This window comes from Ambystoma mexicanum, chromosome 11 (assembly GCF_040938575.1).
Source record: "Ambystoma mexicanum isolate Mex_15411 chromosome 11, UKY_AmexF1_1, whole genome shotgun sequence".
Taxonomy (NCBI): Eukaryota; Metazoa; Chordata; class Amphibia; order Caudata; family Ambystomatidae; genus Ambystoma; species Ambystoma mexicanum.
In genome coordinates, this window is record NC_090934.1 from 848,233,695 (window position 1) to 848,247,170 (window position 13,476).

Genomic DNA, 13,476 nt, shown 5'->3' on the forward strand with positions numbered 1-13,476 from the left:
AGATCCTCTTGTGGGGCCCCGATACAAGGAAACTGGTCTCCGGTAATCGTGTGTTACAAAAAATGCATTACCAAGAATGACAGATTTGCGTCACATTTAGAGCGATAGCTTAGGCAGTGTTCAAAATTGCTGGGAGCCATTTACCATTTAGCTCCTGCTCCTAGCCCAGGAGAGCCTACTTAGCTTAAAACGAACAGGAAGCAGGAGCTACACTTGGCTCCAGATGCAAACTAGCAAGATACCTATGTGGCATTAACTTTCTGTATCCAGGAACGTGTGTAAAGAACCATTTGAGACTTCTAAAAGACAATTAAAGTGTAACGATTTGTATATAATGGACAAAAAGTGAAAGACAATCTCGTTCAAAATGTAGATTTGTGTAATGCTATGTGCTAGCACCTGGTTCTCTAGGGGCAGCTCGTGCCACTACGTGATGGGTGATACCCAGGAGCTAGTTTTAGCTCCTGCTCATGAAATCCCAGATTCGACCCCTGTTAGGTGTATGTTGTGCACTCGATTGGTGTGATTAGCTGGCAGAAAGGGTACAAGGACTGATTAAATAATCTTGGACATCCATACCCTAAATGAATAGGAGGGGCTTTTTAGGCCAAACATATCAAGCAACAGTTAAAAGCAAGATGACGTGAAACATATTTCTAAGTGTGATTGGCACACATGAGGCCAAGTTCGTCAAACAGTGGTGTTTCATTTGTTTAGTAGTACGTTATGGTTCCTTGACGTGCTAAATGTACATTTGTGCCATAGCGTCGCCGACATGAAAGAAAACAGTAAGTTGCATTATTAAAGTAGGTGGCGTTATCAGAGGCAATGGCTCTTCAACTGAGCACGGGACTATATAAATACACATCTTACACTATTTGCGAACAAGCCCAGGTCTTTCACACACAATAAGTAAATCCTTCAACTCATCAAACAAACATTTTGCCTGACATTTTGTCAAAAGCACTACATTCTGGTCCTATGAAAGGAGTTGGTATTCACGGGATACAATCTCCACATATGGTGCAACCTGCACACCTCTGGCGACATTTTGCACATTCCCCAGTACCCTTCATTAAATGCACTGCATAATTTGAAAACGCAGGTGCAGGAGATTTTTGTCAAACAAAAAGGATAGATTGAAACTACCTTCAGTACCTTCAGCACCATCCCTCTTTCCGTAATCAACAATGAAAACAGAAAAGAGGACCAGTGGCAGAGATGTCAAAGGTAAGATAGGTTTTCCTTTTTTGGGAGAAATGTGTTTAGCACCCGCGTTTTTCGAATATCGGCACTAATAATAAGGATGTATAACGTGTGGGTGGCCCAAACCTATTTGGCAACAGAACGGAACCTGATTTAAATGACCACACTATACTAATGCCCTTAACTTTGTCAGCAAGCCATTTCTGACAGGTTGTTAGGCCTATCTGGGTTTAACCCCCTCAAAGCACAAGCTACAAATAACTTCACTCAAGTATAATTTCAAAAGTATAATTTCAAAATAAATTATGCCAGCTAGCATGCCCAATCGGAAATGATTCTTGAAACGCTATGGTTCACAGGGCCTAACAACTTTTTTTCTTTGACAATATCCTATACCACCTATCGATGGGCCTGGCATTGGGGGCTAAAGACGCACCCTCATTGGCCAGCCTCTTCATTGGGTATTTCTAGGAAGAACACCCCTTCAGCAAAGCATGCAGTGAACAGAACCGGTATATGGCCATTTGGTCCTCCTATATAGAGTATATTGTTATCTTGTGGGGTGGGACAACACTATATAATGATATCACTCACTGGCCCAACCCCAATGAATTTGGAATCACCATACCTCTACACTATGGCCGGAGAGATTTCCCTTCTAGATCTATACCAAACAAAAGGGCTTAACTGCAGATTACATAGGAATAGCACAGATATTAATTCAAACTTTCTAGTGACCAGCGTGCTCCAAAAGAGTAACATTTTAAATATGCCACTAGGAGAAGTACTCCAAATCAACCGTAATCGTAATGAGGAAAGAATGTGTCACAAAGAACATTACTCATCACCCCAAAAACTCACACATTTCTCACTCTTGTTAAACCATGACTGAGCTTACTTGTCCTTAACCACTCCTTTAAACCAATCTCATCTTTATCCCACTCTCTTTTTAGTTATCACATAGGTGATAATTAAAAAACAACCCTAAGCCTCAATAAAATGCTGGAGCAGCTGGCTTTGACATGAAAGATGTCTTGCACATGCACACAGATGTGCAGTCCTCTTTGTATAGATGTTTCTTTCCAATGTCAACAGAACAAATATAGGTCTATGCTCGGATGCAGACACCAACTTTTTTTTTGGAAAACTTTATTTAATGACTTTTATAAAAAGTCAAACAAAACATAAGAACCCTTCCCCCCTCCCTCCCACTCCCTTCTACCCCCCTTCGCCCCAGACAACGAGCTACCACTTTCCAGTTCAGTTCACCATTCCCACGCGTAAGCATAATGCGATCATTGAAGGTCCAACAGTCTCGGGCGCTGCGGGCACCATATCACCCTAAAATCATCTTTAAGTCAGTCCAACATTTCGCCCCAGTCCGCCGCAAAGCTCTGTAGTTTGTTTTGCATGGTATAGGTCGCCCATTCCAGAGCTACTATTTCCCACATCTTCCGGAGCCAGTCCTGGCAGACAGGGACCTCTGCGCTCTTCCACCTTCGAGCTATTTGCATCATAGCAGCCAACGATAATATCGCCCTTGCTTTCTCCCTCCCTCTAGGTTCACCCGCCGCCTCATTTGCCCGAAAACCCAAAAGAATGTACAACAGCGTTCTGCCGTCTCCCGGGCCAAAGGCCAGGTCTTATGCTTCCCTCATCTCTCCCCAAAATGGTGCGATCTTTGGGCATGACCACCAGATACCCCTCCAACACTTCTCCGAAATCTCTGGATACATCCTTTGGAGCCTAGCGGGGGTGTAATGCCACCCATACAGTATCTTGTACCAAGTTTCCTGCAGTTGAGATGCCTTAGCCAATTTAGGTATTTTTCGCCATAGATTCTCCCACTCTGGTCTACCGATATCCCCCCTCAATATCCGCTCCCATTCCCGCATATAGGGCCACTGGGTACCCACATTAGCCCTGCTCAAAGTCTTGTAAATGTTAGAAATTAAGCCTTTCGAACCGTCAGTGAGAAGCTTCTCAAATGGCGTTGGGTCTCTGGTGGCTGCCATTTTAACCCCTGGTTGCATAACCCAATGTCGAATTTGTGCATACCGCAATATCTCCCTTTCATGGATTGCAAATTCCCCTCTTACAATTCTGAAATGACAGCACTCCCCCCCCCCCCAGGAACATATCCGCCAGTTTCCCGCACCCACCTTCCTGCCACTGAACAAAAGCCCTTTTCTCCATTCCCGGGGAGAAGTCTCCATTACCAAAGATGGGAGTAAAGGGGGACGGGAAGGTAGTTATGCCTCCAGTGCCCACCAGTTTATCCCAGGTATCCGCCATAAGCTTAGTAATAGCGCTCTCATAGAATGCTGGGGTCTATGTTGCTTAGGAAGCCATAGAATTTCTGCTAGGTTACGGTGTGCTACCGCCCTGTTCATCCTCACCCACAGTTTGTCTGGAGACCCCTCATCACCCATTCCCTGATGACACGAAGCTGCGCAGCCTCGTAATATCGCTGAAAGTTCGGCAGTGCCAGCCCTCCCTCACCCTTGGCCGTTGTCAGAAGCCTAAAGGCCACTCTGGCCCTTTTCCCTTCCCAGATGAACCCTTTGGTGAGCGAGTCCAACTCTTTAAAGAACATTGACAGGATAGGCAGCGGGATAGCCTGGAATAGATAAAGCAGCCTTGGCAACGTGACCATCTTCACCGCGGCTATCCGCCCCATCCACGACACTCTGTGCTCCTTCCACTTCTGGAAGTCTTTTTTAACCGCTTTGAGGAGCGGGGGGAAGTTAGCCGCATACCACCCTGTTAAAGTTGCTGTGATTTTCACCCCCAGGTATCTGATCCCTCCCTTGCTCCACATAAACTGCAGACCCTCCTTTAGCCCTTCACGTTCCTCCGCTTTTAACGTCAGGTTCAGCACTTCTGACTTGTTGGTGTTAATCTTTAAACCCGATGCCTCCCCAAAGGCCTCCAATAAGGTCACACTCGCTTGCAGCAAGTCTTTCGGTGCCGTCAACATCAATAACATGTCGTCTGCGAAAGCTGCAACTTTCTGCTGTTCCCCCCCGAAAGGGATGCCCTGAATCTCCCGATTCTTCCCGATTGCCTGGAGGAGAGGCTCTAGATAAATCGCATAGAGTATTGGGGAGAGAGGACAGCCTTGCTTAGTACCTCGCCGCAAATTTATTTGCCTAGAGGCCTTACCATTAACCATCGCTCTGATGCTGGGGTCCTGGTAGTTAGCTCAGACCATCCTCATAAAGTCCCCCCAAAGCCCATCGTCTCCATTACTCGAAACAGAAAAGACCACTCCACGCGGTCAAAAGCCTTTTCCGCATTCAGTGCCACCAAGACCACGGGAGTGTTAGTCTTTTGGGCCTTTTCTACTATGTGGGCCACACGCCTGATGTTGTCCGCCGTTTGTCTACCTCTAATAAACCCGGCCTGGTCAGGGTGGATCAAACTCGGGAGGATGGACTCTAGATGGCTCGCCAAGATCTTGGTGTATATCTTCGCGTCAGTGTTAATCAAGGCTATCGGGCGATATGAGGATCTGTCCTCTGGGTTTTTATTAGGTTTGAGGATGAGGGTGACCTTCGACTCCTCCATAGAAGGGGAAATCCTACCCGTTTGCCTAAAAGAGTTAAACAGGGAGGTCAACTGTGGGGCTAACTGCGTAATAAACAACTTATAAAATGCGGCGGTATAGCCGTCCGGGCCGGGAGCCTTATGCACCGGGAGGGCCCTAATCACCCATCTCACTTCCTCTTCTGAGATTTCTTGATTCAGGGCTTCCCCCGTATTCCTACTAATTTTCCCCAGAATCACCTTTTGTAAAAATTTCTCCTGGGTGTCGCTGCGGGGGGCCTGAGAGGCATATAGGGAGTCGTAGTACTCCACAATAACCTCCTGTAAATCCAATTGCCTTGTAACCCGTAAACCCGAATCTAATTTTAGCACAGTAATCGCATTTCTTGCACTATTACCCCTTAAACGGCGGGCTAACAGTGCATCCGGCTTATTAGCTTTCATGTAATATTTTTGCCTCACTGCCAGCAGGGCACCCTCAGCCTTCTTAGTACTGTTCTGCTTGAGCTAAAACATGGCGCTGGTGCGCAGTGTATTCTGGGGGCACTCAGAGCCATAATGGATATTCACTTCATGCCTCAGTGAAAACTGTACTCATTTGCTCAGAGCTGAATTTACTTTGCTGAAGAAAACATGCTTTCCAAACCTGGTATGCAGTCAAGGACATTCTGCTGGGAAATCTGGCTTTGTTATGCCTTGTTATGAGTTATGGGACTGCTTTCCGTGGCGCTTGTTCTTAGAGGAGGGAAGCGCTTTGCTCCTTGAGGTTACTGTCGGTTGACCCAGCTGGCAACCAACGGTTGCCCATCAATGCGCAAGTGCATTGCCAGAAGGTTTGAGAAATTACCACCCCTTTTTAAGGAGTGCATATATGCGGAACCCCTCAACGGTCAGACGGGACAAGTACAAAGACCTCAGTCGGAAGGGGGACGCCTTTGTCCGGCATACCTGTGGGCTGTTGTGCTCTCGGCCTGGCTGTTATCAGGGTCTTCCAGCCACTTCTGGCGAGATGAGGGATTCAGTTACGCCCACGGTGATTTATTTTCTTTTAAATTCTCTGTCTTTTCTGTGATTTATTTCTGTGTTATCACTTGTTGCTTCCAAGCTTTGAATATAGAGCCGTATAAGTGCTCATTATTTTCTAAGCATGTGTGTGGTTGTAAGTCATTGCGGCGTCTACCTGCGTTTAAAGTATTGGCTCTGCAATTGCGCTGGTGATTAATGACTTTCCGTACACTCTTGGCGAGCAATACAGTACGCAAGAGTTCCAACTGACCCACTGCTTTCCTGTAAACCCGCATAGCAGCCCGGGAGGGGGTATCATCCACCGCTTGCCCAGCCACCTCCACTTCCTCTTCTAACTGGGCCTCTAAGAGCTTCAAAAGCTTCACTCGGTGAGCTGCCGCTGCAATCAATTCCCCCTTAGGGTAGCTTTAAAAGCATCCCACCTTATTCCCTCCCCAGTATCCTCCTTCTTATTAGTGTCGAAGAATAATTTGATCTTTCCCTCGATATCCTCCCTAACCTCTGGGTCCCTCACTATGGCCTCCGAAAATGTCCAACCCCACAAGCCCTATGCCCTCTGGCCTATGTCCAACACCATGGAAACCGTTTCATGATCTGCTATGCCTATCGGCCCGGTGTGTACCTCACGAATGCTGCCCACCAGGCCTGCCGATACCCAAATGTAATCAATTCTGGACTGCGAGCCGTGAACCCCCGATAGAAAGGTGTAGCCTTCCTCATCCCCCTTGCACTCCCTCCAAGCATCACGCAGCCCCACCCTATTGATCCTGCCCTTCAGCTCCGCAGTCATTACTGTTCCTCCCCCAGCTACCCGCTTTCCACCCCTGTCCCTCTCCCTGTTCCATGCAATATTGAGATCGCCCATCAGGATGATCTGACCCCATGCTTCATCCTCCAACACCTTCAGGACTCGATGCACAAATTGCTCCTGGCCCGAGTTAGGGGCATACACTACTGCAATTGTATATAAGGCTGCTTGGTACTTACCCCTGGCTATTATGTACCTCCCTTCTTTATCCCTAATCTTGCTAGGGCCTGAGGCATGGAGGATCCGGTCAAAACTGCGTAATTTTAGCCTGCGCTGATCCCTGTGTACCAAGTGCGTTTCCTGAAGACCCATGATGTCCGGCCCTTCCTTCTGCGTAAAAAGCTCCAGCTTTTTTCTTTTAAGAGGGGTGTTCAACCCCCTTACGTTATGTGTTAGCCACTTAAGCGGACCCCCAGAAATGTATGAACGCTGTGCTTGGTAACCTCCTAATTCCTCTCCCCCCAGTTAATTGCTCGTTGCCCCTTCACCCAACGTTCCCCTTTGTCCCTCCCCCTAATCCCCCCCTGAAGGATAACACCTTCCCGCACTCCCTCCACTCTTAACTCGGGCATCCCACCCTTACCTTTTCCAAAATGGCTGCTCCACCAGCAACCCCACGCTTCGATCCACCTTTTAGAGGCCCACCACCCCTACCACTGACCATTCTACATAGAGAGTCTTTCACTTCCGTGTCCTCTCTTCGCCTCGGTTCCCCAGTTGCTGCAGATCCTTATCCTTTGGTTCTTTCCTCCGTCGGTCGTCCACTCCCAAGACCTTGATCTGGGCCGGCCAGTCGTGTTTCTAGACTCCGAGCTCGAAGGGGCATCCTCCAGGTCCGCGCGCAACAAGTTAGCTCCTTCTTGAAGTGATGTAACCCGCCTCTGTGCACCGTCCCACTCAAAGAGCAGACCGAATGGAAAGGTCCATTTGTATCGTATTGCCTTGTTGTTTAGTATTTTCAATAACGGGCACATCTGCCTCCTCTTCAGGAGTGTACTGCTCGTCAGATCTTGAAACAGTGCGATCTGTTGGCCCTCGAATGTAATGGGTTCCTTTAGTCTTGCCGCCTTGAGAACCGCCTCTTTCTGAGCATACCTAGCAAATGCTGCCAAGACATCCCTCGGCGGCGCTGACTGTCCCTTGGTCAGATGCCCCGTTCTATGTACCCGGTCTAGCTCGAGCTTTCCAGGTTCGCTCTCGCCTAGGATCTCGGCAAAGATGCCCTGGAGTACCTCTTTCAGGTTCTTATCAAGCACCGATTCCGGCAACATTTTCACTCTGATGTTAATTCTGCGGGATCAGTTTTCTAAATCCTCCATCTGCGTTTCCAAGTTTCTGGTGGCAGTGTCCAGCTTTTCAATTGCTTCGCTATTGGCGGTGGTGTCCTTGTCCACCTCTTGGAGGCCCCTCTCCAGGACATCTGTCCTTTCGCCCAGTTGACGCATTTCTTGCTTCATTTCTCCTAGGGCTACATTAAGGTCTGCTCGCTTCAACTGGAATTGCTCCTGAAAAGTCTTTGCTAAATTGTTCTGTAAAGCTTGTAACTCCCCTAGGAATTCTTGCCTGTGCATTATTGCCAGGTCTTCTGCATTCCCCTGGGAGGTGCCTTCCCCCACCATCTCCCTGGGGGATCTGCTTCCTTCCTTTGAGGCCTGCGCCGGCCACAGTTCATGCAGGGTGCCGTGACACTCTTCAGGGGCCAGAGGTGCCCTGCCCCCTCTCCCCCTGTTCTTCGTGGTCATCCCGCCCGCTTCGCCTCCCCCTGAAGACGTAATGCTTCCCCTGCAGAGGGCCGTTGACCTACTGCGCCTCACCGTGAACCCGCCGCAACCAGGATGATGAAGTTCTCAGCGGCGCAGGTCCGCCCTCTCTGTATGGAAGGCACAGGTAGATGTTTCTTCCCAGAAATCTCCCTAGCAGCACCGCCAGGAACTGTGTTTTAACCACTGGCCCCACTCATTAAGCTGGATTGGCCCCGCCTCCTCCTCAGCCCGGGGGCAGGCATCACGGTAGCCGCGCTCCTCTGGCTAACTCAATGTCCCCTGTAGACACGGGTCGTTTGCCCCTGGCTCCGGTGGCCCGGTGACACAGATCCTTTCACCCCCTCAGGTGCACATCAAGTCTGAGCTGCACTTAGAAAGGTAGGGAAGGCTGGGCCCTCCACGCCCACTCAGGTTTCACTGCTTGGCTGTCGAATAGGGGTGCCCCTCCTCCTCCGCTATGGCCTCCTACCTTCCCCTGCACCTCTAAGCCGCTGGGACGCCACCACCGGCCGCGCTTCTTTGTCCGCGGCCTCCCGCGGGCTGCTTCGCCTCCGCTGACCCACAGCCTCACCCGGCGACACAGCAAGCAATCACCCCTTCCATATCACAATGACAGCAGCATGCAGGTGAAGTTCAGCGGCTCGCCATCCTCAGGCGGTCTCTGCCGGGGCTGTATCTCAATTCGGGGCTCCGGCGGTCACCCGGCACCAGGATTCCCTCAAATTTCGGTTCTGGCAGCAAGGACGGGGTGGCTCTCTGCGCGACTCCGCTGCCGCAATTGCCCTCGCTCCTGACAGCCCACACACATCCGCTGGGTCCTAGGAGGGTTGCGCCCCACTCCCGCCAGCTGTGCTTGAACGTCCGCTCCACGCCTCCTTGTTAGTCACACACGCCGCAGCCCTCCGGCAAACTCTTCAGAGGGGCTGCACAGTACACCAGCCTTCCCAGCGTCGCTGCAGTCGATTGCCTCCTCACTCGGCGGCCTCACCTCACTCCTTTGCTCCGGCACACACTCGGCTCCAGCTACAACCGAGCCCCGCCGCAGCCGCTGCCCTTGCTCTTGGTGGCTTCCAAGTCTCAGCGGGACCCCTGGTGGGCCACGTCCCGCTCCCGCCAGCCGTGTCCTGCACCGGGCCCCACAGGCCGACCTTCCGCTCCGCGCCTTAGCAGCGGCCACACACATCGCGGCACTCAGGCAGACCACACAAGGGGGCCGCACAGCTTCAACACTCCTTGGACCGCTATTACGGGGGTGCAGATGGCCCCACACCACCCGAACCTCGGTTGCTGCTGGGGTGGTGGGCACCGTTGGCAGAAGGGTCCGGGGAGCGCCGTCGGCACGTCTACTCAGACACACCAACTTTAATCATCAGCATACCTGGAAATGTAATCAAACACAGAGCAAACAGTATCTGCTGCCTTTTTGGAATTCATGGATTTCAATTCAGAAACCAAATACCCTCAATCTGTCATGCCTATGCCATGTGTTAGCATTCTTTTGGTTACTTGCCCAATACCAGTGTCGGACTTGATAAACCTATATAAATTTTGCCTTTCTGGAAAACATTTTCTAGTTTATTTCTTTGTCAGGTTAATGTGAACTCTCTATCTGATCTCTTTCTTGTCTGACAGACTGTCCAGCTGCAGAAATGGCTGCTCTTGGGTTTATTTCAGCTCCTTCACACACTTTCTGGCCATTCTCCTGTCAGGCAGTGGTAAAGTGGCTAATCTTGACCCTCAATTAAAGATCTTTTCCCCAATCTAGTTTCTTATGCTGACTCTGGATCTGAGTGCCCCAAGTAGTATCCAGTAAAATGCCTTGTGTGTCTCTTAAATAGTCTGTGCCATCATCCTTGTCATAACAGGTTACTTGATTACAACTTTAGTTGTACTTAATTATTCATTTGACAAAGAAGAGCATCTTCCTGCAATTTTAATTATGCATGTCACTGTAGTGTCGTGGATGCCTTCAACATCACTATGGGCAAGGGGGAGGAATGGAACGGGGCATGTGGGGGTGAGGGGGAGAGTCAATTACAGTCAGGGAATGTTGGAATAAAGACATTTTCACCTTGCCTCTGTGTCCACGTCTTTGGTATGGAGGGAGGCACTGTATGGTAAACCGGCTAGGGTCTTTCGGAAGCCCCAGGGACTCAAGCCACATCACTGGTGACGCTGCAGTGAACCCGTGTTACTAGCCGCGAGGAGCATGAAGGAGGACCAAAGGACAGGCGTGCTCCAGTGGGCGCGCAGTAGCCGCGCAAGTGACATCAAAGGGCACGTACAACCCTGTTAGCCCGTGGAGGCTGCAGTGACACAAGGAAGCCCAGTTCAGCCTGCTGAGCCGCAGATGTGGCATGAAAGGTGAAAGGGGAGCCCACTAGGTCCTGACAAGCCATGAAATACCAGTATCGACACCCACCCTGGTAAATAAGATGGTTCCAGCGATACATCCACAAGGGCAGACTGATCAATTCTGTTTTTAATGCAGGTACAAATTCCTGCATGAAGGGACATGCCTGGCGATTGGACAACTGTGCTCAGCCTGGCGAGGTGAAAAATCCCTTAAAGGCGGTGTGTCGTATGTCTCGCAGTGCAACAAGAGAGGATTGTATGGGCCTGCCGATGAAGTTCCATGGTGGTAACAACTTCCCCGACGACAGTCTTGCAATATCAAGAAAAGCCAGCAGGATGCTACAAGGAGAGCCTACGGAGGAAAGAGATGCCCAGAAGGAAAGGAAAACACTGGAAAGGCAGACGTTGTGCTCATCAGTGTCAAGTCAACCTCAAAGGGCGTGACACCAGATAAAATACCTCGAACAATCGCCCTCCGGGAGTGGTTCGAGCTTGTCGACGTTAGAACAAAGACACAAGGGATATCTCTATGCCTTAGGAAATCAGCAGGCGAAAGAACAAAAGACTACCAATACATGTGCTGGAGGTGGCTGCAGAAAGTGGTTGCATGCTAAGCTTTAAAGCAGCCCTAGACATGGGTCGCATACGTGTGTTGTATCGTCTGATGGCACATAATACATAGATACCGTTGCGAGAATGGAACAGCTGTTCCCTTCCTTGTTTAAATGTCTCGGAAAGCTAAAACAAGCAAATACAACTGCACATTGATCCTACTATTCCTCTCATGGCCCACCACTATCAGGGCATAGCAGTGAATTTACAGCACCAAGTGGAAGAACCACCACACAAGCTCTTGGAGCACAACACCATATAGCCAGCGATGGACTCACTCCCTGGGTGTCTCCTACTGTACCTGTACCTAAAAAGGGGTGAGATACCATCAGGCACTGTGTGGACATGATAAGACCAAATCAGGATAGCCCTGGAGATCATGGAGTGGAAAGATCCGATCTCGTCGGGCGGAGAAGCCCTGGTGGGAGGCGACGACGGAAAATCCTCGTCGTATGCCTCGTCGTCCGTACCCGTCGCTGCCGTGTCAGTCCCCGTATCATCCCCTCGGGTGGACGGGGAGGAGGGCTGGACGGGGCGCGACGGTTGAAAAGGAGGTGGAGGATGGATCCTTCTTTTCTTGGTAGGGGGAACACCAGAAGGTCCCGGTTCTCGATCCCCCGACGGGAGAGGTTCCTCCGTCGGTAACGGTAGCCTCGTCCTTATCTCGGTGCATAAGGACTGTATGGCCAACAAAATGGCCGCCGAGTTGTCTCGCGGCGCTGGCAGAAGATTAACCCTCTACGGATTACGGCTCCCCAAGTACTGCCGTACCTGCTGACGCTGGCCAAAGCTGGTTTGGCACACGCGTCCATCAAGATTCATCTTGCTGCGATCTCCCGATACACCAGAACCACGGGGCGGACGTCCTTGTGGTCTCATCGTCTGGTGAAAGAGTTCATGAAGGGACTGTTCAGATCGTTCCCGCCGGTGAAGGCTCCGGCCCCGGCGTGGGAGCTCAACGTGGTGCTGACCAAGCTCATGGGACCTCCGTTCGAGCCTCTGCACTCGGCCCCGTTGAAGTTTCTATCGTGGAAAACAGCTTTTCTTGTGGCCATCACCTCCGCACGACGAGTGGGAGAGATCCAGGCCCTTTCCTGCAAGGCCCCGTACTTGACTTTCCACGACACGAGGGTAGTGCTCAGGACGCACCCCTCCTTCATGCCCAAGGTACCGTCGGACTTCCATCTCAACGAACCCTTGGTGTTACCTGTGTTCTTCCCGTCGCCTTCGTCGCCGGCTGAGAGGACTTTGCACTCGCTGGATGTAGCTAGAGCGCTGAAGTTCTACGTGGACCGCACGAAGGGTTTTCGGAAGACGTCGCAACTCTTTGTGAACTTTGGACCTGTCAATCAGGGGAAGGCTCTCTCGAAGGCTTCCATCTCCAGATGGCTCTCCGGCTGTATCATGTACTGTCACCGGTTGGCAAACCGACCGCTGCCTGGCCGTCCGAGAGCCCATTCCACCAGAGCGATCGCAGCTACCACGGCGTTCCTATCTGGTGTGCCCCTGCTGGACATATGCAGGGCTGCTACGTGGAGGTCGACGCACACCTTCACGAAATTCTACTGCGTCGACCGGGATTCCAGGGAGGAGTCCAGGGTCGGCCAAGCAGTGCTGCGCAACCTGTTCGCCTGAGGTGAGCCTGGTGAGGAGGTAAGATGCTTAATGTTGAGTTGATGTGATGCTTAATGTTGAGCCTTTGCCACCTCCCGTGGTTGTGCATGTGTGTACTGCTATGTATTCTTTATTCATGAGCATGTGAATCCATGCCAGACCCCATGCTGGAGAAGGAACAAGTTACTTACCTGTAACTGTTGTTCTCCAGCATGGGTCTGGCATGGATTCACATGCGAACCCTCCCGCCTACCCCTCTGCGGCTCTTCACTTGGTCATACTGCCACTTCACGTGCTTCCAAATCTGAAGATGGCTGCCAGAGGCGGTGCTTAGGTAGAGGGCAGTCATTGGCTGTGGTCAGTATGACGCAGAGACCAGTGATTGGTTATTACTACGAAAGACAGATCAGAAACGAAACTGATACTGGTTTTTTCTTTACCGAGGATTCCCAGCCTGACCTGACGACGGGGAATAGTCATGAGCATGTGAATCCATGCCAGACCCCATGCTGGAGAAAGGGCTAATCTGGCGCAAGTCAATGA

At 50.7% G+C, this 13,476-nt stretch overlaps 1 protein-coding gene across 3 annotated transcripts in view; it reads right to left on the reverse strand.

The window, feature by feature from the left end:
• The window catches only part of LOC138503813 (protein phosphatase 1 regulatory subunit 12A-like), a 977,826-nt gene that overhangs the window by 240,199 nt on the left and 724,151 nt on the right, over positions 1–13,476 (reverse strand). The window lies entirely within an intron of this gene.